Source organism: Tympanuchus pallidicinctus, unplaced genomic scaffold (assembly GCF_026119805.1).
Source record: "Tympanuchus pallidicinctus isolate F22 unplaced genomic scaffold, pur_lepc_1.0 scaffold2, whole genome shotgun sequence".
Taxonomy (NCBI): domain Eukaryota; kingdom Metazoa; phylum Chordata; class Aves; order Galliformes; family Phasianidae; genus Tympanuchus; species Tympanuchus pallidicinctus.
Genome location: NW_026294721.1, coordinates 41,574,773 through 41,597,777, shown reverse-complemented (window position 1 = coordinate 41,597,777; position 23,005 = coordinate 41,574,773).

Sequence of the window (23,005 nt, the reverse complement as noted above, 5' to 3'; positions counted from 1 at the left end):
CAAAGCCATTTATTAACACTCCACAAGTTTTTGTTAATGAAATGATAAGCACATTCCCATGCATTTGCCACAGTTTAAAATTAGCACAGTTGCATTTGATATTAAGAACCCATTTATAAATATTTTATTACAGTTCAATAATTGATAAAAGTGATTTAGAGCTACCCTGATAATACATTAACGCATGTGGAGAACATTATGCTAACCATATTATGCTGAAAATACGTTTTGTAATTGTAGTGGTTTGTCAGTGCATCATCTGCTAAGCATTTATTGCCAAAGCCTTTTAATTGTTTCTTTGTTTTTTAATTCCAAATGACTACTTATCTGAAGAATGGCTGGACTTTCTGCTTCTCTTTTTGATTAGCACTTGCGTGATACACATTCAGTGCACTCTTAATGAATGCAAAGTAGCAAGCTGTTAAAACTCTTTCATGGTCCAGCATCATGGGGTTTGGTTATAAATGAAATCACCTTGCTTCTCCATCTGTGCAAAGAGCCTCCCTCTAAAAAAGCTTGGTGACTTCAGGAACTGCTCAGTTTCAGCTTTCCCCAAGGCCAACAGACACCCAAAAGGAATATTGCATCCTGATTTCTTCTCAAAGACTAATTAGGGCACTGGGAACATCCTAGCTCACAGCTTACTGCTGAGACACCCACGATCTCCACTGGAAGGTTTTACCTGACTCTTGAAAGTTTGGGGTTTTTTTCTATATCATAATGTTGTGGGTAGGCCAAAAGAATTCTTAATGAGGGGAGCCATAGTAACATAGTGAAAACCCAGATAAAGGCAGCATTTTTACCTTCTGCATTCTGTTCACCTATGAAACTCATTTCTGGTGAAAAATTTTAACAGAATTAAAGATAAACTTGGATATCATGGGGGGTAACTAAATTATGTACTGGCAAGAGAAAACACTAAACAAAATAGACTTTTGGAGGAGATAAAGAAAAAAATTCTGAGCAGGAATCACCATCTGTCTACTGCAAGTTGGGAGAATGCCATCTTGTATCTTGGTCCAGCAGTCTTCTGTGCATCTTCTTTTGAGGTACCTGGCATTAACTGCTGTTAGAGGCTGGATGTGAGAATTGGTGCTCATGGATTTAAGCCTTTTCAGTATTGATAACTTTACCGAAGCCTTTGGGATGTGTTGCCTACAGCAAAAATCCTTTCTGTGATTCTTTGTCTCTGTGTGTGTAGCCACAAAAACAATGTCTCATATTTTATCAACACAGTCATATATTAGAGATCACTATCAGTTTAAACCATGGAAGAACAGGTATCGGGGATACATATTTGGGGATTGCTGTAAGTAATTGAAAATATATTTCCAATTATAACTTCAGTACAGTTTAATTGTCTAATTTATTGTAATGGTGTTCTGACTAAACATGTTTTTTTGTAAAGCTAATCTAAAACAGCAGCAGCTGTTTTTCTCCATCACAGTCCTTTTGATTCTTCTTACCAACCTTCATCAACGTCTTTACAGGAATAAAAAAAAAACCAGCCATTGCAATTCACGGAGTGTTTCATTTTTATTTTTATAGTGCTAAGGGTAAAACACTGGATAATGTAAGTTTTGGGGCCAGGTCTCCCTACTGTAGCTCCTGCTGAGACACTGAGTAAATAAAGTGATAGAGCTTTCAGAATTGGCTTCTCTGGCTTTCAGGAGATGAGCTAGGAGCTGCTGGGTGCTGAGCTTGTTAGAAGAGTTACCCTTTGTAAAGTTTGATCTGATCTAATAATAGGTGTGCCAGTTGAGAAACTTGTGTCCTTTGTGCGATTGTTACATAGCATTAGCTTTCAACTGTATGTTCAGCTTATGTTTTCGCTACTTTAATATCACTCATTATTTGTAGTAAAGCCTTTATATTACACTAAACCATTTCTTTAGATATCAAGCATTTGTACCCTTCAAACAGTGCTCTTTATCATCATGCTTCTCCTCCTCTTGAATTTTTTCTCTTATGATTATTTTTTTTTTAAGTTGGAAGTACTCCATTCTAAAAGCTTTTTATTTGGTATTTATCTTTCTAGGTTGGTACCACATTCACAGAACATCAGGGATTGGAAGGGAAAGTTTTTTCTCATGTTTATGTGGAACCTTTTATGTTGGACCCTTGACCTATCATTAGATATCACTGAGAAGAGCCTGGCTCCATCTTGTGTCACTCACCCTTTACATATTTATAAACATTAATGAGGTCACCCTTCAGTCTCCCCCAAGCTAAAGAGACCCAGCTCCAAGGCCCTTCTGGGGACTTCTTTATCTTACTCATTTTTGAGGGATGGTTCGTTTCCTGTCCATTCTTGAGTGAAGTTCCTTCTGATTTCCACAGATGTAGTATAAGTCAAGATGGGAGGTGAATTCTGTGCATACTGAGGTGTTCGCAGGCTCACCTAGTATCCACTCCAGTCACAAACCTCAGGGCAAAGCTGAAGCTATTGGGAGTTTTGTCACGCCTCTCTGCAAACAGTTCTAGAAAATCTTTTTAAATATACTGAATTACTTGTCCTATAAGGTAAAGCTTATAGGCTTTATAGCTTATATCCAAGAGTGCCTCCTTAGACTGAATGAATACAAGTCTATGAGGCCTGATGGCGTGCATCCCAGGGTCCTGAAGGAGCTGGCTGAGGTGGTTGCCGAGCCGCGCTCCATCATATTTGAGAAGTTGTGGCTGTCAGGTGAGGTCCCGGATGACTGGAGGAAGGGTCACGTCACTCCCATATACAAGAAGGGGAGCAGGGAGGACCCGGGGAACTACAGGCTGGTGAGTCTCACCTCCGTGCCTGGGAAGATCATGGAACAGATCCTCCTGGATAACATGCTCGATCACATAAAGAATGAGCATGTGATCCGAGACAGCCAGCACGGCTTCACCAAAGGAAGGTCATGCCTGACTAATCTTGTGGCCTTCTATGATGGAGTGACGGCATTGGTGGACGAAGGGAAGGCGACCGATGTCATTTACCTGGACCTGAGCAAGGCCTTTGACATGGTCCCCCACCACATCCTCATCTCCAAATTGGAGGGAAGTGGATTTGATGCGTGGACGACCCGATGGATAAGCAATTGGTTGAAAGGCTGCAGACAGAGGGTGGTGGTCAATGGCTCTATGTCCAGGTGGAGGCCGGTAACAAGTGGTGTCCCCCAGGGGTCTGTCTTGGGACCGGTGCTCTTCAACATCTTTATTAATGACATCGATGAGGGAATTGAGTGCACCCTCAGCAAGTTTGCTGATGACACCAAGCTGAGTGGTGCGGTTGATACGGTGGAAGGAAGGGATGCCATTCAGAGGGACCTCGACAGGCTGGAAAGCTGGGCTCGAGTGAACCTAATGAGGTTCAACACGGCAAAGTGCAAGGTTTTGCATTTGGGCCGGAAGAACCCCAGGCACCCGTACAGGCTGGGAGGAGTGGTCCTTGAGAGCAGCTCTGCAGAGAAGGACCTGGGGGTCCTGATGGACAAGAGACTTAACATGAGCCAGCAGTGCGCTCTGGCAGCTCGAAAGGCAAATGGGATCCTGGGCTCCATCAGGAGAGGGGTGGTCAGCAGGGAGAGGGAGGTGATTGTCCCTCTCTACTCGGCTCTTGTGAGGCCCCATCTGGAGTACTGTGTCCAGGTGTGGAGCCCTCAGTACAAGAAAGACATAGAGATTTTGGAATGGGTCCAGAGGAGGGCGACTAAGATGATCAGGGGGCTGGAGCACCTCCCCTATGAGGACAGGCTGAGGGAGTTGGGCTTGTTCAGCCTGGAGAAGAGAAGGCTGCGGGGTGACCTCATTGCAGCCTATCAATACCTGAAGGGAACCTACACCCAGGAGGGGAGTAAACTCTTCAAAAGGGATGACAATAGCAGGACTAGGGGAAATGGATCCAAGTTGAAGGAGGGAAGATTTAGGTTGGATGTTAGGGGGAAGTTCTTTACAAGGAGAGTGGTTAGGCCCTGGAACGGGCTGCCCAGGGAGGTTGTGGATGCCCCGTCCTTGGATGTGTTCAAGGCCAGGTTGGACGGGGTCCTGGGCAACTTTGTCTAAATGTGTACGTTTGGTGTCCCTGCTAGGCAGGGGGGTTGGAACTACATGATCCTTGAGGTCCCTTCCAACCCGGGTGATTCTGTGATTCTGTGAAAGCTTGGATTTGCTGATTTTATTTTATTTTTTAATGATCCGAATGGTTGCATCCCTTGTCCTAAGTCTTTCATTGAAATATTTATTGTTTTATATTTTGATTTGAGAAATATGTGTCTTGATGGACTGCTCCCAGGCATCTATTGAGGAACTTGGGTTTTGCCAGTGAGCTGAAAGGGCTCATCGCTGTGCTTTGCTGCTCAAGTTAACTTCTCCTAAGTTAAACTGAGAAGTACCTGAGGGCTTTTTGTGTCACAGAATGCCTGCAGGGATAGGGAAGATAAGGTGTTGGAAAAGACTTCTAGAAATGAAAGGGGAAAAACATTTTTTTTAAGTGGTCCATTGGATTTCATAAATGAGTTTTGCTAAGAGCTCTGGAGGTAGTATGAGACTGAATCGATGTCCTTAATTTCCAGTAGAGGTAATCTGAAGTGCTCATCCTGTAAACTTGTTGATGGAAAAACTCTAGAACTGAGTCATCACTGGACCATCAGGGCGGGTCTCAATGCCTCTCAATAAGCATTTGAGGTATGTAATAGATACTTTGTGTTATTTTAATACACTTAGTAATCTAGAAAGTTGCAAGTTCTCCGTAATTTGTGTTACATTTGTCAACTGTGTATAGATGTTGTTGATGCTTAATACATGCTCACTCTGAGGGACCTGAATCACCCAAGCACATGATGCCAAGACTGAAATTTATTCCACATCTCTTGCTGTGATATTCCTAGATTCAAATTATCGTGAGATTTCAAAATAGGAAGGATAAAGAATCAAGAATCCTGTTGAGGGTGTTAAAATCAGATTAGCATAACACAGAAGCGTTCAGTTTACAAATCTCTATCTCTGAAGGTGTAAATGAACATCTGGTACCAGTGATAATTGCAATGATCTAAATTAGGTGACTGTGATTTTGTGAGGGAGAAATTATCAAGGCCCTGCAGTAGTGCTATTAATGTCTAAAAGCTGTAAATTTAGAAGTGTTCCATATCACATGTAAATTTTTGTTTGTCTTTTAAGTTCTGATTCAGTCATCTTACTCTCATACTGTCTTCCCTGCTACTATTGACATATATTTAGTATTTAAAATCTGTGTTGGTAGAGGGGCTGTTGATTCTGCATCTCTTTATTTTTTGATTAGCTGACATGAGAAAACTTAAATACAATAATCCCATATCCAATATCTCGTGTTTTATGATTGTGTGCTATTTTTTTTTTTCCTTCATTTTGTTATGTTCCTACTGCAAAGTATTTAATTCTACTATTTCAGCAGAAAAGGAAGATGAAGCCAGACTCTCATCAAACATATCTGGTGAAATAAATGTTGCTGTGTCCTAAGAACCCAGTGCCATATCAGCCTCAAAAATTCATATTTTCCTTATATTACCTGATGTATGATGTACTTTCTAATTTAATTGCTAATGTTACTGCATATATGTGTTTGAAAACATTAGGGGAACTGAGCTGGACTTCAAAAGCTCTTTCTTCTTTGGAAAGTCCTGACAGAGTTGAGAGGCTTGTGTTCTTTCTGCATGTTACGCTTCACAGAAGAATCACATTCATGCCTGAGAGAGGATTTGAATAGAGCAGTTGTTAAACCAAAGGAAAAGCAAAGCTGGAGGAGGTCTGATTTTTTTTGTATTGCCACTAGAAAGACTAATTATTTTAAAGAATGAAGATAAAGGGACTGTTGATTTCAAACTAAAAGGATATGTGGTTGTTTCTTTCTCAGCCTTGTATTATTTAAGCAGTATTTATGTCTCGCTTTGAAATACTGCGGGGTGTACAGATTTGATTACTCAGTTGCTGTGGAGACTAGAAATATGTGTGGCTAAGAGATCTTTGCTTCATGTCAGTTCTGGTTTCAAGGCCAAGTGGCATTCCTTAAAACTGATGGTCGTAGGAAAAGTAGCACTAAGGTAGAAACCAAGTTCCTTCGAGCAGGGAGCAGAGCTGATGGCAGGTGGGAAGTTAACACGTCATGTGTTTGATTCATGCAGGACATTAGGTGACTGCCATAATCCTACGTGCTCTCTGCCTTGTGAGTAGATGGTATTTACATTAAGCAAGTGTTTAGTAGCTTATGGCCCACAGAGTAATACAGTGTCTCAACTGACCTAAATGGGATGAATGAGAGAGAAAGTGGAAAAACTTGATGAGTCGTGGTGCATTACAGCCTTCATATGCTGTGATCTCCAGGCCCTGTGTTGCTGGGAGGAAGTAGTCTTCTAGCAAGAAAGTCAACAAGAGGAATGGGGAGAAAGACTAGTGAGTGTTTTCACCTTTTCTCTGCTTTGGAAGAAGAGAATGCAATGTGCATACATGCCCAGGAGCATATATCTCAGCTGCTAGAAGGAGGTAGGCTATTTAACTATAAGAGGTATAATATTTAACTATAATGTGTGTAACTATCATGCTTCTGTGAGGACTAGCTTAATGTGTGATTGTATGGCAGGTACAGCTGTTGTAGTTGAGCTACTGCTTGTGCTCTCAGCAAGTGTACTCATCATGAGTGGGGGGGAAGACAAATTACTAAATGCAATAGTAAGGTCTCAGGTACTCTGGCGGTAGATTTGAGGTGAAAATCTGTGTGATAGTGTTCTCTGAAATGCTGTCAGCACCACATGCAGGGACAGAAAGAACTGGGGGTCTCATGTTATAGTGTAAAGGAAAATGACATAGAAGGACATCGTATCTGTTAGAAAAGGAGAAAAATGGGGTAGATGGAGATTGTATGAGGAGAGAGAACTGACGTGGAACTGATGTGGTAGATGATGTTTGAACCCAAAAAGAAGGCCCAAATGAGTTTTAAAAAGAAAGCTAGAAAAAATCTAAGGAATATAGACATGTTGAGAGGAGATACGGATGGGAGAAGTGTTGTTTTAGGGAGAAGTTAGGAAAGTATTTTAATAGAAAATAAGCAGGATAAGAGTTGGTAAGATTGAGATAGGAAATAGCAACAGGAGCAAGTTGGAAAATATGAAGTCTAAATTTGTCAGGTCATGGAAACATATAAACTGACCCAAAATGTTTGCAGCCTTTCTGAGAAGACTTGAATTAGTCAGGACAAATAGGAATGTCTGTTATAATTGGAGATGCTGATACAACATCTATTTTGAAAGTTGAACACTGTTCTTTTGGGATACAACATCTAGAGAAGTGATAATCGGTAGTTCCATGAAAGTGGAGTTACATTCTAAGGAAAGTATACAGTGCAGGAAGTAAAATATCATTGTAGATCTTTATTGATTAAAATTCTCTTTGAAAGTGGAGAGAATTCCTTGTTAAAGCCATTGTATCAACCAGTCAATTTGGCTAGCTGCAGTAGTTGTGAAGAACAGATCAGAGCCCGTGAGGATGAAATACAAAGGTAAGAAGAACTTTTATGAGGTATATGGAGAATGATTGTAGAAAGCATTTGAGTTAACTATTGTCTAAAGTAACTACTCATCTGGACATGAGGGGAGGAAAGTTTTGATGTATCCCCAGGCAGGAGAGCTCATAATATATACCCATATACTTGAAAGTAGCATTCCACAGTGTCCATTTTTCCACAGGGGTTAAAAAAAATTCCACATGCTACTCTTCACTAACCTAGTATTCAACATTTAAGCAGAAACATGAGAGTTCATGAAAAGGAAATTTTCAGAATCTGTCTCAAAGCAGTTTCTATGCCTATGTATGAGACAGGAATTTTGAGGCTTTTCGCTGCTTGCATTAGCAAGCAAGTTTAGACCTGACTGGTGGTAGGGATGTCTTTTAGCGGATACTGTATGTAAACACATGACAAAAGGGACAGACTTCATCCTAAAATGCTGATTATTTGAAACAGGAGTCCTAGGAAATGCATGATGTTTTAAGGCTTTTTTTTTTTTTCTCACTTCAAATATCTGTTAGTGTAGACTCCTTGGTGAATCTGGAGCTGCAGTAGGATTAAATTAGGGTGGAATGTACCTGTTGTAGAAAGTATATCTGTAAAGATTATCAGAACTGCTAGCCATAGTAATGCTTTTTACCTTACTTTTTGAAACAGGAGTTCAACAAAAGTTTTAAAATTGCATATGGATTGTAAATTGTATCAGTACATGAAAGGCCATGTTCAGAAGTAGTAAAGCTGCATCGGCTACCTCATGGTATAGCTTATTTGGTAAACGTGATAAATTCTCTTGCAAAGAAAAGAAAAAAGACTTGACAAAAAGGAACCCTAAAAGAGATAAACTCATTTTGGAGATGTAGACAAGCTTGAGAAGTTTTCTCATGTGAATACAATGAGATTCAACAAGGCCACGTGCAAGGAGTTGCACTTGAGTTGGAGCAATCTCAGATATGCATACAAATGGGGTGATGAAAACACTGTGAGCAGCCTTTGGGGGTTCCAGTGAATGAAAACATTAGGGGCAACAGCCACACCCCAGTGTGCTGCCAGGAATTCACATAGGGAAGGAACGAAGTACCTCAAGAACACATATTGTTGGTGAGAATGGATGTTTGGCAACATCAAGCCAAACAAGCCACAGTCTCATACTGTTTTCACATTAAATGATTTGTATTTATGTTAAAGATTTTTGCTTACATCTTTGAAAGAAGTCAAATTTCATCTGAAAATGTGTTTATAAGAGAGAATTCAAGAGTTTAACGTGGAGGGAAGTTTAAAGATAGCTTTTTTGACTGTGCTACAGCAAAGTAACTTAAGATAAAGACTCTATCAGATCTTCCTAGAGCCTTCTCTTCTTCTGGCTGAACAGTCCCAGCTCTTACAATGTCCTCGCAGAGGAAGTGTTCCACCTCTGGGACCATTTCTGTGGCCCTCCTCTGGATATACTCCAGCTGAATCACATTTCTCCTGTACTGAAGACTCCACATCTGGATGCTGTACTCCATGTATTCCAAGTGAAGTCTTATTGACACAGAGCAGAGGGGCAGGATCATGTCTGACTTGCTATCTACCAGTACTCTCTGAGTCTTTTTCTGCAGGGCTGTGCCCATTGATTTCGTCCTGATAGTGAGAGTTGATACTACTGGGTGCAGGACCTTGGATTTGGCTTCGTTGGGCCTTGGCTTTCCTGACCCCTATCCCTGCGTAGACTAGGAATATCTCTGTACTCCTCCCAGGGTACTTGTCCTCCTTCAATTGCCTGTTTGTTTTTCTCTTGCTCTTCAGTTTGACCTGCAGATCCTTGTTCAGCCATGCCAACCTCTTGCCTTTCTTTCCTAACAGTGAGGTTCATCATTGTTCCAAGTGAGTGATAAGGAGCCATGCAATAAATTGCTTAGGCTAGAAATGGGGAAAGCATTCAGGTTAGTGCTGCTTTTTCTTCTTTCACTGTCTTTTGCCCCATTTACTAGAGTTAAGCTGTGATGGGAAGGGAAAACTCCTCCCTTCACTTCATGCTAAAGACTCGTTTAGAGTCTGAACTTGTGAAGTGGCAGCTGAAAATAGCAGGAAATAATGCTGCCTCTTTTGTGTGGACTAGTATCTATATTCAGTCTTTGGTCATCATTTTCAAGTATAGCGTAGCTTTCCCATATGGAGGAGCGGAAACTTCCAGAGGCTGTAAAATAGCAGACTAAAATATCATTAAACATAGGAAATTTAGCACTGAAGATGAGGAAAAACTACTAATGATTTTGAAAAGACAATTAGCAAGTTTGTCTGAAAAAAATAAGTATTTTTGTCATTATTAAGCTGTGTGGATTCTAGCACAGCTGTGTTCTTAGATGCACGTGACCAGGATTTCATATTAGCAATGTTAGCCATGTCAGCCATGCTCTAGATCTTGTGACTGATTAGTGAAACAACTTGAGGATCTTGAGGATGCATTGGAAAAGACGGGAACACAAATATTTACAAGTTTTGCCAGTAAGTGTTTTTTTTCTCTTCACATGCATGCCTTACATGGAAATTTTTCACTTGGAAGCCAAAGAGCAACATTACCTTCTGTGCTTTTTTTTTTTTTATAGCTCTGATCTCCTTATGTTTGAAAACGAGTTTTATTCTCAACATGTAAAGAAACAAAATGAATCATAGAATCACCAAGGATGGAAAAGACTAATATCATCTAGTCCAACCATCCACCTGCCACCAGTATTTCCCTGCTAAATCATGTCCCTTAGTAAAACATCTAAACATTTCTTGCACTTTCAGGGACAATGACTCAACCTCCTCCCCAGGCAGCCCATTCTAGTGCCTGACCGCTTTTTCTGAGATTAATTTCTTGCTAATATTCAACCTGAATTTCTCATGGTGCAACTGAAGGCCATTCTGTCTAGTTATAGAATCATGGAATCACCAAGTTTGTAAAAGACTTCCAATATCATCCAGTCCAACTATCCTCCTATTACCAATAGTTCCCACAAAACCATGTCCCTCAGTACAACATCTAAATGCTTCTTGAGCACTTTCAGGGATGGTGACTCCACCACCTCACTGGGCAGCCTGTTTCAGTGTCTGACCACCTTTTTAGAGAAGTATCTCCTAACATCCTGAATCTCTCTGGATGCAACTTTAAGCCATTCCCTCCAATCCTATTGCTTGTTACGTGGGAGAAGAGGCTGACTCCCACCTCACTACAACCTCCTGTCAGGCAGTTGTAGAGAGCAGAAAGATCTCCCTGGATCTCTTCTTCTCCAGACTAAACAATCTCAGTTCTCTCAGCTACTCTTCATAAGGCTGTGCTCTGGACCCCTCTCCAGCTTTGTTGTCTTTCTCTGAACATGCTCCAGGATGTTGATGTCTCTTTTTAGTGAGGGACCCAAAACTGAACATAATACTCAAGGTGTAGTCTCACCAGGGCTGAGTACAGGGGGATGATCATCTCTCTACTCTTTCCAGCAACACTATTTCTGATACAAGCCAGGGTGCCATTGGCCTTTTTGGCCATCTGGGCACACTGTTGACTCATGTTCAGTTATGCACTGGTCAATACCCCCAGATCTATTTCCTCTGTTTAGTCTTCAAGCCACCCCACCTCAAGCCCATAGCATTCCTTGGAGTTGTTGTGACCAAAGCACAGGACCTGGCACTTGATCTTGTTGAACTTCATCCCACTGGCCTCAGCCCAGCTATTCAGCCTGTCCAATTCCCTCTGTAGAGCCTTTCTACCCCCAGACAGATTGACGACACTCCTCCCAACTTGGTGTCATCTGCAAACTTACTGAGGGTGCACTCAATAGCCTTATCCAGGTCATCAGTGAAGATATTGAAGAGGACAGGCATAGAAGTCCAGAAGGAATTAAGTTTTGGACTAAGGTAACTTCCTTCTGTGTTCTTCTAGAAGATGTTTAGGTAGGTCAAGGGGGAATGTTATACAAGCTAAAATGCAGGTAGCTTTTCATATATTTGGATCAGACTTGAAGGGGACGTAAACTGGCATGACTGTTAAGTCAGTGAAAGTAGACCAATTTACATCTATGGATGTGAAATACGTGCCAAGATGTGTATACAGATTGTATATAAATTTTTATTCTTATTTTTGAGTGAGAGAGGAAAATAACACTGAAGGAAATTCCAGCCTCAGTGATTTCTGCACTGCTTTCTACTTCTGCATACCTTACGTACCTTACAACACAATGTAACTAGGATTATGCCTTTATGCTATACTACCCCCTTGTGTGTGACACAACCTGGCTCCTTGATGAGTGAAAGAAATGCTATAAATTCTGTTCCAAAATGCCAAAAGGGGGTTAAAAATCCATAATAATTGAGCTTTCACCCCTCAACAAAATAAAGTGTTTAACATCTTCTTACATAAGAGCTTTAGCAGCTCAGCATTTACCTAGCTGTGTTTTTTTTCTGAACACAATGGAGCTGGTGATTAATACCTGTTCTGTGAAGAAATGACCCTTACAACATAAGTGCTACTAAGTTTCTGGGTAATCTTTTTATGAGATGTTTGTAGTTTGTAGTGATTTGGACTGCTTGTCTGGACATGCCTTGGTGATAGAAAAAAAAAACAGTGCTAAGTAAAAAGCAGTGGGTTTTTTTTTCGTTTGTTTTTTTTTTTTAATTGTGTCTTCCACTGGGTAAAAATCAGACACTACTGAAGAGAACATATCTGAGTTACATTGTTCACCAAAAAAGATGTTTTTCATTGTTTTGGTTGCTCTTTAGGTACACCACTGAATGTTACAGGACACTTGTGAGTTTTTGATACATTCCTTTTTCCCATCACCGAATAAGGAAGAAGGCCAAGGCTTGAAAGCTAGGGACTGTATTTAGGCAGACTGATTACCTTTAACATGGTCAGTAAAGGAAACTTGATGCCTCTGTAGGCTTCAGTGGAATGAGTCTGAGGATTTAAGTAAGCTACTGAACAGAAAGCAGCCTCCAGTCAGTCCTACAGATACATTTCCAGAAACACAGGTAGGATCTGAAAAAAATCCTTCAAGGCCCCAGTTTGGATCTTTGTGTCTAATACGTGCTTGTAAATAAACAAACCTGATTTTAAAGAGGTTTTGAGCTCTTAAAAATAATGTTTCTGTAAAAGATATGTAGTTGGATGACAAATCTGAATTGCCTAACTGGTGCTCTGTAAATCCTACCCTAATGTAAAGAGTTTGAAGAAAGAAGTTTATTCACAGCAGGGTTGAAGGAAGCTATATGTATTGCCAAGCTTGCAGACCTATGCCTCAATCCTTTCCACACCCGACTATTGCAATTTACATTGCTCCAGAAGAGCAGCTGTGTATGATCTGAAATCCCTAATATCTTCTCTTTTCTCTATCTGGCAAATACCATGCTGGTGGCATCTGTCTGGGAGCACTTCTCTGTTGTGCTGGTCAGTCTAAGCTTGGAAATGTGTAATCAGTTAGGTCTTTCTTTATCATAAAAGAATCACCCTCATGTTAGTATTCTGTCAAGTGATTCAGAACATTGTTTGAATTACTCCTTAATCTTCTGGATTTCTTGGTATCTGGGAGAATTATAGCAATATTTTGTGAGTGTAACACTATCACTACTGAAAACTAGAGTCTGAAATGTCCATGTCATTAAGCTAAAAGTAACTTGTCATAATTTATGCCCTGTGTTCTGCAAAATGTTTTGTGTATGCCAATACTATTTGTTTGTGTAATAGTGTTTTAAGATACTGCACACCTTGGAAAGGTTTGAGTGCCCATTAGCATAATGAAATGTAAAGGAGATGAGGTGAACTAAGTAGGTGCTGGCTGAACTGACAAAATTGCAATGTTCTCAAATGTAGACATTTGATCCTTGGCTCATAAGCTGATGGAAAAAGGTGTAATGCTAGTGTAAGACGTGTATTTATTCCTGTGAAATGAAGGATCAAGAAAGCATAGCATTGTATGTACAGGCAGTACGTATGTCCCTGTGAGGTATTCTTAGTATATTTGTAGACAGAGAAATGAGGAGCACACTGTTTTGCTGAGAAAACAACAGATATGGGATTTTGATATTTACCAGGATCTCCGTAAACCTTCAGCTTTTCACAGGTATTCATTAGGACTCCTTGTCCTTCTTACATCCTGAGGTGATACTTCTGAACTGATACTACCAAGTTTGAAAGGACATGTTGAGCATCTCAGACCACTGAGAAAATCTGGCCTTGTGTTTATTACCCATGAGAGGAATGTTGTCTTGGTGGGAATACAGTGGTGGAAAGGGAAATAGAGCATGTTACTCAGCATGAGACGTTAATACTAACTCATAGATTTATATTTGCTTTATAATATGTTTGGCTCAGGGCTTCAGCTGACAGAACAGAAAACTGATGTTTAAACTGTATTCTCTAAAATAAAAGCTATTTTCTTAGTGCGTATTTCAGAAGATCTGTAATCCCATTCAAATCTGTATGCGGATTACTTCAGCGCAGTCTGATGACCCACTTCCCTTAATAGATCCAATATTTTTCTCACGAAAAGTCCAGATTTGTTTCTACAGCCATATTCTGTTGTCTGCGTTGGACAGGCTCCTTACATGTTTGACAGTTGAAAGCTTTCATCCTCTTACTTGAGGTAGGTCCTTTGGCTTGGTTTTACCAAGTTGTAGCTAAAAGCTCACTGTCAAGAATCAAGCTTCCTTAGCTGAGCCCAACTGTACCTTCATTTCCTAATCCTAGGCAGACCGTTAGCAAAATAATTGAGTATCTTACATTGTTATCCTTCATCTTTTTTTCAGCAGGTGTTTGATGGATACTTTGCTACTTCATGTATAGTACAGAAGTTAAGGAAAATTACTGATTAACAGGGGAATCTACTAGGAAAACCTTAACAGAAAAGAAAAAAAAATTGAACAGTAATGTGGAATGGTGGAACTAAAAGCATGCTAGAAGAAAAGTCATGGGGCTTTGCATAATAATTGAGTGGCTAATACTGAAATGTTGTATATGACAGAAAACGGTGCTTGTAGATTGGAAATGCCATGTACAATCAAGTTCTAATTAAGAGGCTTTTCAAATAAGGCATAGCAAACGGTACCAAGCATTGTCTGAGACAGCTTCTTTCCAGCTGAGTATTTGTGTTTCCTCAGGCATCCCAGAATAATTCAGTTTCACACTGAACTTGAGAAATTTAGAGAGATCCAGCAGTTCAGTGCTATCAAAGGTTAAATATTTAACAGAACAAACTAAGGCTGTGGTCACAACCAGGAAAGCATTTGACTGCATAATAAGGGATGTTCAGTAGGACTACTCATCTCAGTTGTATTAGTGTAAAGATAGTACCAGGCAACAGAAGGTAATTTCATACACTTTATGGTTTGGTCATTTCAAGTGCATTCACCTCCACTTTCTTGTTGCAGCTGTGCTGCTATTTGCCTATAGTTAAAAAGCTACAAAACAAAAGCGTGGGCTTAAGTTATCTGCTTCTTCTATACAGCTGGCTCAACAGGACTTTGCGTCTCTCTTGGTTGTCATATGCCTAAACCACCCTTCCAAACTCCTGGAATTGAAACTCTGGTATCCTTATTAAGTGATTTTAATTCACCTACTAGTGGAAATTTTCCTGTGAAGTGTGATGCATCTGTACAGCGTAAGACCGTGACTCCTTGATCTTTTTCTCATGGCTGTGGTAAACAGATAATTCCCTTTGCAGAAAACTTTCATTTTTAATACCCTTTATCTCTAGCCACTGCCTTATGGTTCATATCAAGTCTGCTTAGCCTTTCTCACATATTTTATAGTTGATTGTGTTTTTTGTCTTTGTTTTGCATCCTCCTGCCTTGTCCATATCCTGTCTGAATTGGCAAAGAGTGCTATATTCTTCTGTATGCTTTCTTATCGAGACTAGGAGCATTCTGTTATTACTTAGGTTACTGCCTCCTCACATCTCTCTCTACAATGATTGTTTTATTTGTGGCAGCTTGTTTTGACTTGCTTTGAGATAATTGGCCATCACTGATTCCACCTGATAGCCCCCCAGTGATTCTCTGTGGAACTGCTCCTCAGCCAGCTTGTTCCACAACCTGAGATGATCACTTGTGTGCAGAAGCCTTCCCATGCCAACTAAATCTTACACACTGAAGATCCCTTTTTCATTTTTTGAGGATGTTTTGCCCTATATTCTGTCATTCTGTGTCCTTGTGCCCTACACGTGAGGAGAAAATAATAAAAAAAGAAGTCTTACAATGGTACATTTTTATTTTAAAAAATACCTGTTTTTCAATGATTGTAAGAAAATGCAGTTATCCCAGATTTTATCATTAAAAAATGAGCATCTGCTAAAAAATACTTCAAAAGGTTTTGAAACATTGAACCTAGTAGGGAATTTTAGACTACTGTCACCATCAGAGATGAGAAAGAAGGAAATCTCATCCATTTAAATCAGTTTTTGAGCAGGATGAGAGGCTGAATGCACTTGGTTTCTCTGTAATCTCCTCAAAGGGCTTAATCTAAGAGTCTGGCACATTTGAGACAGGATCATTTTTTAATGTAGGAACAGGAAAAATACATGTAAGCCCAACAAAAATCTCAGTGGGGAGACTGTTCCCTTCATCTGTGTAAATCAAGACTTGTCCAGCTAATAGTTCCCGTGGCATCATTAACTTATGCTTAAAGTACACTCCAAGAAAGCAACAGTTTGGATGGCACCTCAGAAGCACCAGAAGTGTCTGCTTAGAGCCCCCAGTCTTTCCAGAGTACACAAAAGGGAATACAGTTTCTCCCTCCTTCCCAACAAAGCTATTGAGATTGAGATCAGTTTCTCTCACCTACTACAATACGCGTGGTGAGTGTGTGAATGTGGTCCTATTTTCCCCATGTAGTAATGTTGCATTCGTTTTTGAGTTTTACCATTTCAATCAAATCTATATTTCTTTTTACCTGGAATGGTATTATTTAGCTCTCAAGATAAAAATCCATGTTATTTAATTGTGGCTTCTGTATGGATTTGCCAGCATGGTAACAATATCAGGGCTTTTAAAGGAACATGGAAAACATGTATCTTTCTACTCATTACTAAATCTGGGCTCAACCTGTGCAGTAGCTTTGAGGCACTCAAGGATTTCAAGTGATACTGAAGACACTTTGTTACAACTGTATACCGAGGTAACTATCTGCCACCTCTGTAGGTAAGAAGCTATAACATTCGGACTACCGAAGGGGTGTGTATTAGCCTCCTCCTACACCCTCACTCTTCTTAAGTAAAGCATGTGTTTAATCATGTGAATATACAATTCCTTTGCTGCACCTAGAGGACCCCATTTTTTTATGCATACTTCAAGGTGCATTAGCTTATTTTATCATAAGATCCCATCTAGAGAAGTAGCAGTCCTTGTCCCTAGGCACCAAGGTTCTATATGGAAAAGAGCAAAACGTGCCTTTGGCTTGCTCAATTAGACCTGTAGCTCTACTTTTCAGGCCCGTAGATAAAGATTATGCACCCTGTTGTTCACGATGCTTCAGCTTTGAAATTAAGAGTAAATGCTGTAGCTAAATGGGCAAAGCAAAATTTCTCTTATTTCATGCTGTGATACAATAAGGTACCTTGGTATAACTGTGTAGTAATTATTAGCTTTGCAGTGTAAATAATTTTCCATAGTAAAGCTCCCATCTTTTCTCCTCTGTTAGTGATTTTCCAAGGTCCCTAACAATATGAACTGTTGATTCTAGAAAAAGCTGATTCTGCAGAGGTAGTTTGAAGTAAGCTTTGTTATGCTGCTGTAATTACAGAAGTACTTACAGAATCATAGAATTGTTTGAGCTGGAAGGGACCTTTAAAGGTCATCTGATCCAACCCTCCTGCGGGTTGAACTGGAATATCCACAGCTACCTCAGGTTGCTCGTAGCTTGGTACGGCTGACCTTGAATGTAACCAAGGACAGGGCATCCACCACCTCTCTGGGCATCCTATCCAGTGCCTCATCACTCTTGCTGTAAAAAAAAAAAAACAAAAAACAAAACAAAACAAAAAAAAAACAAACCAAAAACAAACAAACAAAAAAAAACACAACTTCTTACTGATATTCAAGCCTCTCAGGTCTCCCAACTGCCTTTTCCTCCACTCTGAGCAGCCCTAACTCTCTCAGCCTGTCCTCACAGGGAAAGCGTTCCAAGTGTTCCAAGTACGGAAGAGATCCATGTCTGTTCCATACTGAGGACTCTGTATCTGGACACAGTACTTCAGGAGAGGTCTCACCAGAACAGAGCAGAGGGGCAGGATCATGTCCCTCTGGTGCCAACTTGCTATCTACCCGTACTCTCTGAGCCCTTTTCGGCAGGGCTGTGCCCATTCATTTTGTTCCCTAGCTTGTATTGACAATAAGGGTTGCCATTGCCCAGGCGGTCTTGGATTTGTTGAACCACATGAGATTCTTCTGGGCCCACTGCTCAAGCCTGCCTAGGTATCTCTGGATGGTATCCTGTTCCCAAGGCATGTTGTCTGCATTGCACAGCTTGGTGTCACATGCAAACTTGTTGAGGCTATACTCAATCCCACTGTCTGAGTCTTTGAAGATGTTGAAGTGCTGATAGTCCCAGTATTCACTCCTGAGGGATACCACTTGTCACTGGTCTCTATCCAGGTATTCAGCCATTAATCACCACTCTGGCTGTGCAACCAGTTCCTCATCTATTGAACAGTCTGCTTGTCGAAACTGTATCTTTCCAATTTGGAAAGAAGGATATTGTAGGGGACTATGTCAAAGGCTTTACTGAAGTTCTGGTAGATGACATCAGTGGCATTTCCATGCTTTATGGAGGATCTGCTCCATGATCTTCCCGGCACAGAAGTGAGACTGATAGATTGATAGTTCCCTTGGGAAAATGGGTGTGATATTGTTTTTTGTTTTTGTTTTTTGTTTGTTTTGTTTTTGTTTTTTTGTCCAGTCACCATGGTCTTCACCTGACCACCATAATTTTTCAAATATCATCGAGTGGCTTGACAATGCATCTGCCAAAGGGGGGCAAAGGGAGGGAATTAAAAAAAGAGAAAGCAGATAAAGAAATTTAGGACAGAAAGACTGAATGTGACTTGCTGGGTCTTGGAGGCTACCTCTTTTACTGCTAAAAGGAAAGAATTCATAGTCTATTCTCAGGTATTTTTATGTCCATTTGGAAATGAGTTTTGTTTCCTGTAACCACAGTGCCTCATGTTGAAAAGATTCCCTGATTTAGATTTTTTATTTTATTTTTTTTTATTTTATTTTTATTTAAATTACAGGTTTTGTGGTTTTTTTTTTTTTTTTTTTGGTCTTCCTCATCTTCTTCTCTTTATTTGGGACCAAGCATTCTTTCTGAAAATAAGGCTGGTAATTGCTTAGTTTTGGGAGGCATGTTTAATCTTGACTCAATCTTCTCTGCATAAAAGACCCTCTTCCTCCTTTTTCATGCTTTTTACAACTTCAAGTACTCTTACTGTTGGTTTTTTTTTAGTATTTGTTCAAAATCTAGCTTAACTTGAGCATTGGTAATATTCACATAAGCTTTATACTTTGCTTATCAGTCAGTTTTTCTCTTTTTATAGGTTTACTACTTTCTTTTTCAATGCATTCAAATCTCCTCAAGGCTGCACTTACTCCTGCATATTTTTTGCCTTGCCTGGGAGGCATCTTAATGGAAATAAATTCTTTCACATCTCAATCCCTGTGTTCATCAATCCTGTTGACTTCAGCAGTCTGTTTTGCTAGTTTCTTTAAATTAAATCTTAAAGAATAGAAAGCCATTTTGCTCTTTTGCTTATTTTCCATGAAATCTAGCAAAATTAGCTAGGTACTGAACTGTGTGTCTTTATAAAATGTTACATTTTTCTCTATGAATCAAAGCTATTTAAAACTTTCAATATGGGGGGACTGGTGGAGCCCACAGAGGCTATTTTAGCTATGCTTAACCTCAAAATGATGCTACTTTTAGCTTCAGTAAGAGAAACTGATCTTTCTAAACTGTGCCCAATTTACAGGGAGCACTCCAAAGCACCTTGTGGTAGATTTGTACTCCAAACCTTCTCCAGGAGAAGCTTATGTTTATGATCTCTACATGGGACACTTAAGAAGACTAGTTAGTTAAGAAAGCAACACTGAACAGGGAGTGTTAACTCTGACCACAGCCATCCAAGTAGTGCAAAGTGTAATCCTGAGGGTATTGGGATCCTCAGGAGGAATGCCTGTGGGCTTGGGTCAGGGTGTGTGTCTAGCAGAGCTAGACTTCCTCTCTAGCTGGCAACAGGGTTTCTCTGTGTACTTCCCAGTGAAGTTTGGTTAGGAAAGAAAGTTCTGGGTGGGGAAAAAATCGAAGCTAGCTATTTCTTGCCTTTTTTTCTCTCCCTGCATCAGGTTTCTTCCAAAATGAAATTTATTGAGGACTAACTTTGTAGCATCATCTGTGTTTGCTTCTCTAGGAGTGCGTGGTCAAACAGAACATAGCTGACACTGAAGTTTGCGCTGACAGAATTGAACTGTTTTTGTTCTTAAGGTCACAGATGTGCTATGTTTAAATAATGGTTTTCAAGCTTTGGCTGTTTTCCTCTTGCATGATTTCTTCTGTTATTCTCTTGGTATTAAGATACGGAGGAATCGCTCCTCTTTTAATTAGAATTAAATAGCCTAAAATCTGGATGAAAAAAAAATTACAAATAATATCTCTGAATTCAGAGAAGATCATGCTTTAGTTGAGGTTCAGTCCAACTGATCCCCTTGGGCTTGCGATTGGCTGGTCAAAGTTTGACACAAGCCATGCAGTAAGCAAACCTTTCATCAGCAGGAAGGATGCGGCAACCAGGTTCTTTGTTTGTTTGTTTGTTTTTGTTTGCTTCAAAATGAAGTCCTGTATTGAGGGTGTCAGCTGTCAGCATGAGATTTGTATTTCATTCTGTACTTCAGTGCATGTTCTTGTTTCTTTGGTAGAGCTTGTTAGTACTCTATGTGTTGGTGAGTGGAACTGTTGGGTAAATTCTCCTCTGTGTAAAATAAAAGTGAAAGTGAGTATTCCAGTGGGAATCAACAGGAATCGGAACAATGCAGTGATTGATTTTTATCGTCCTAGAAGGTGTAATACATTCCACATAAAAACTATTGCAAATTTTCTCCTTGGAACATGATTTCTAAAAGAAAATGAGTGAATGAATGAAATGTTAGTTAAAGTTTTCTGATACTGCTCTTGCTCAGTAGAATGTTGAATACTACTATTTCTACACACTGCAGGAGTTCTGTGGGAGGTGTAGACAGTGTTTCCTCTAAAAATTGCTGAAGGTTTGTGTTCTATTCATTGTTTGACCATAAATTGAAGTTCTTAAACAAACAAACAAAATCTCCACAAATATTGAGCCGGACTTCTGGGTGTGGCCAGAAGATCACAGAATGATAAAACCATTTAGATTGATAAAGACCTTCAAGGTCATGAAGTCCAAAAATCAACCTGATCAAGAATTTCTGCATCTGTTGTTAGTTTCTCTACTAATAAGAGAAAGCTGTATTTATGTTTTCATCTAGATGTTTCTCTTTTATGCAATATAATAATTAAAACATGAGCACATTAGTAAAATTTTTGTTCAATAAAGGACCATACAGATATCAAATTCTATATCTGAGATCATTGTCCAAACAGTTCTTGAACTTTAGCAGGCTTGGTGCTGTGACTGCTGCCCTGGGGATCCTCTTATAGTTCCAGACCATTCCCTAGTGAAGAAGCTTTTCCTCATACCCAGTGTTAGCACCCTTCTCTGATGCAGCTCCATGCCGTTCCTCAGATTCTGTTGGTGTCACCAGAGAGCATAGATCAGTGTCTGCCTCTCTGCTCCCCTCTGGAAGAAGATGTAGTCTATGGTAGTCTGGAAAACATTTGTATTGCAGCTCATAGAGTAACACCTTTGCCACTCAGGACTTTCTAGACTTTTCTGAGTTTATGGATATGAAGTATGTTTTGTGTCCAGAAAGCTTGTGAAGTCAGTAAATCTCCTAAGGAAGCTCCCTGAAGCTGGAATCAAGCAGAGTAGTAGTCTTTCTTCAGAGAGGACATCAGCAGTTTCTTTCTCTTTGGAGCATCAACCAGCAGGGAACAGAGTTGGTTTCTTTCTAGATCAGCTGTGTTCTCATAGATAACTTCCTTACTTACTATATCAAGACAGTTTTATATGTTTAGCCAAAGAATAACACCAAATGGTGTAGAGAAGATGGAAGAGTAAAGATAAAAATAATGTCTATTGCAAAATAGAAACATAGGCATAAGTGGAGTGAATGAGAAGCAAGGGGCTGTAGAGAGGCAGTTTACGCTGCACCGGAGGCAGTTTCCTTCATCCCAAGTCAAGAGATGACCTGCTGGACAAGAGCTCTGCAGAGAAGGATCTGGATGTTCTGGTGGACAGCAAGTTGGCCATGAGCCAACAGTGTGTTCTTGTGGCTGAGAAGGCCACTGGTTTCCTGAGATGCATAAAAAAAAAAAAAAGCATGGCCAGCAGGTTGAGGGAGGTGATTCTCCCCCTCTATTCTGCCCTGGTGAGGCTGCATTTACAATGCTGTGTCCGGATCTGGATTTCCCAGTTCAAATAAGTCAAGGATCTCCTAGAAGGAATCCAGCAATGGGCTACTGAGATCACAGAATCACAGAATTGTAGGGGTTGGAAGGGACCTCCAGAGATCATCGAGTCCAACCCCCCTGCCAAAGCAGGTTCCCTACAGCAGGTCGCACAGGTAGGCATCCAGGCAGGTCTTGAACATCTCCAGAGAAGGAGACTCCACCACCTCCCTGGGCAGCCTGTTCCAGTGCTCCGTCACCTCACTGTAAAGAAGTTCTTGCGCATGTTTGTGTGGAACTTCCTATGCTGCAGTTTCCAGCCGTTTCCCCTTGTCCTGTCTCCACTCACCACTGAAAACAGTCTGGCCTCGCCATTCTGCCCCCCACACCTTAGATATTTATAGACCTGGATCAGGTCCCCTCTCAGTCTCCTTTTCTCAAGGCTGAACAGACCCAGATCACTCAGCCTTTCCTCATAGGAGAGATGCTCCAGGCCCTTCACCATCTTCGTGGCCCTCTGCTGGACTCTCTCCAAGAGATCCAAGAGATGGTAAAATGGTGTGGAACATACACACCTATCTAAAGGAAAGTGGGAGGCAAACGGATGAGGCCAGGCTCTTCTCAGTGGTGTGTAGTGACAGAACAAGGAGCAGTGGCCTAACACTTGACCATAAGAAGTTCCATGTGGAAGAACTTCTTTACTATAAAGGTGATGGAGCACTGAAATAGAGTAAGTGTGACAGCACTGGTTACCTAGAGAAGTTGTGGAATCTTCCTCTATGGAGATATTCAAGACCTATCTGGACACCTATGATCTATTGTAGGGAACCTGCTTTATCAGGGGGCTGGACTCAATGACGTCTTGATCAACCCTTGCAATTCTGTGATATAGTCAGAGTTCTGCCACTGGCCAGTGCTCTTCCCTTCTTACATTTCTGCCTTCTGTCAACTAGACTTTTTTTGCTGGTTATCCTATT